At 38.4% G+C, this 2,643-nt stretch overlaps 1 long non-coding RNA gene across 1 annotated transcript; it reads right to left on the bottom strand.

Annotated features, from left to right (window-relative positions):
- Positions 1–1,075: 1,075 nt before the first annotated feature.
- LOC118415321 lies at positions 1,076–1,721 on the bottom strand. Its single transcript, XR_004831102.1, has 3 exons — positions 1,580–1,721; positions 1,348–1,485; positions 1,076–1,163 (listed from the first exon to the last, which is right to left on the bottom strand). It is a non-coding gene; the product is annotated as an uncharacterized LOC118415321 (long non-coding RNA).
- Positions 1,722–2,643: the final 922 nt, after the last annotated feature.

A 2,643-nucleotide genomic window follows, 5' to 3' on the forward strand; every position in this document is an offset into this window, starting at 1 on the left:
AATGAAATTTCAAAGTCGATTTTCAGTGTATTTTGCGTCATTCTGGCGTCATTGCTATTGATAAAAGAGGTCGAAGTAGACATTATTATTCTATTATCTACAATTGTTGTTACATTTTTGTTGCATATCTTTAAGTTTTTTGGGAATACATTTTTTCATGTTTTTTTGCAGCCAATACAATCACATAGATGACGTCAAAATTGCATAATATTCCTTTTTGCATCAGTCATAAAATATTTGGTGCCCATATAATGAGCCGTTTAGAAGTAATAGGTATTCTAAACATGGTCCTCAAGAGCGACCCCTTCCCCCGTTCAGAGATTAAAAAAAAAGTCCAATCTGAAAGTGAATCATTAAGTGTCTAATTTTCACCTCAGCTCGCTGTTCTTCCTCCTCTTGTTTCGCCTTTTGAGCGCGCTCCTCTGGAGAGACATGATCGTCCTCTACTGCATGGGTTTGAAGATTCCCGTCATTCGCTTCTGCATCTTTCCCAGGTTCATAAAGAAGAGTAGCGACTGACTCTACCAGAGCTGCAAAAAACACCCCTTGAATAATTACATCGACATTATTACTTACTCACAACCACATATTTCTACGCAACGACGATTAATTTTTGGGAATACGAAACCCAGAATACTGCTAGAGTATACTGCTAGAGTATAATACTGGCAGAATACCCAGAGTACATGACAGAAACACTGCAAAATGCCAGAAACATGGCAAGGCACCAATAGACTCCTCCAAAGCTACTAAATAAACCGGAAAGTCTTTTACACACACAAGTGAACATATTTTAGATATCTTGATACCGCAAACCGCTCAGCTTTCCTCTGCAGTAGGTTTAGCACACATAAATTTTCCATGTTTTCAGTTACGAGAGAATGCTGGTACAACTTTATATTGGGAGCTATTCTCTATTTACAGCTGTGCAAGTTCACGACTTAAACATAGATATACATAGTATTATTGATTCTAGCGCAATGATGGGGAGTTCAATTCATTTTCTTTCCATACGTTCTACGGAAATCAGTCCAATGGCTTTATATGTAGACCTGCTGTATTTGGTACTTACGACCTCCCACAGCCTCCACAGTGGACGTGTCAGACATGTCCAGTTTGCCCAGTTTGCTGGTGATGGACTGCAGAACGTCTAGTGCTGTGCTCTGATTGAAATCAAAAAGATTTTACCATTTTCAGAAAAGTAGGCAAGTTTGTCATAAAGTTTCTTGCGTCAAAAATAAGAAAATTATCAAATACCAAATATGAGATGAACGAATTAGCTAAATTTGCATCGGAAGACTAAATAAAACCATTCAACTTTGTAGAAATCACGTCAATTATTTTTACCTTGAAGGCGTTTTCCTGTGGAATGTCGGGGCATGACGTAATCACAAGCGATGATAACTCAGAGATCATTTCTACTCGTTGCGGCGTCTGCGCTCTACCGGTTTCAGATCTCAATCTTTCGATTGCCTTCCTGCACATCTGAAGCAATAGATAGCAAGAACGTTAGTCATGCCTATGCCAACACTAAAACTTAACAGATCGTACCCAAGGTCTACAATAAAGGAGCTTTTACCTCTGACTTCTCTTCAGCCGCTGATTTTGGCTGCTCCAACCCAGCATCACCTTCATTGTCACCGGCAATGTCCTGATTTGTAGAAAAATATTCATTTTACTAACAACAAAATAAAATATTCTCCACCAACAAGAAACGTGCTTATGGTAAATGCTGACACTCGAACAAGTTACCATAAAGAAAATATCATAATGTTTCACCACCGATAATTATCAAGAACGAATGGATATTGTAAATGTATAAATAGATTTTTTTTCTGAATGGGCACAAATTTAAGGTAAACCGCAAACAACGAATATTTAGATTCACTTAACCTTGAAACTAGAATGAGGGTCATCCTGAGTTGGTGAATTACACAAGGAGTCAAATAACATGTTCTGCAACACAAAACAATTTTTCTAAGCGGAATTTTACTTACCAGAGTTTTCGACCGAATCTCTCGCTTATATTTAGCGACACCCGAGTTCTGTAGACGCCTGATTTTTTTAAACCTTGAACGTAGACGTGTTGCACGATTACAATGTCTATGACACCATTGTAAAATACACGTGATGTCAACAAGTCCAAGAAGTGACTAACCTGACTCAGCCTCTGGAGCACGTCCTGTGGATTCGGGGAGAAGGCGTCTGCGTAGATGCTGTCCAGACTATCTACTGGTGCCTAATCATCAGAACAGATAAAAAACTTACCGTTTGATGAACTTTTCTCATCATTCACTATCAATGCACTAATATTCTACCTCAATTTATTACCACTTGGCAATAGCCTCAACTAAATACATGCATTTATCTTAAAACGATTGAACTATTTGACTATGTGCAACATCTGTATTTATTTTACAAGCTTCTGTACACCATAGATGAGTTGTTCTTTAGCAATATATTTGTATTGACGTTAGCGGTATCTGCGTTTTTTTTTTTACAGTGGCCATATGATATTTGACGAGACGTCGGAAACCTTTTTAGTGCCAACCTGGTCTGCTAGCCTTGTTCCGCTGCCTCCAGGTGAGATTGTGCTGCTTTGCTTGATAGCGGCGAGAAAGTCGGTACAGAAAATTATACTAT

This window comes from Branchiostoma floridae, chromosome 5 (genome assembly GCF_000003815.2).
Source record: "Branchiostoma floridae strain S238N-H82 chromosome 5, Bfl_VNyyK, whole genome shotgun sequence".
Lineage (NCBI taxonomy): Eukaryota > Metazoa > Chordata > Leptocardii > Amphioxiformes > Branchiostomatidae > Branchiostoma > Branchiostoma floridae.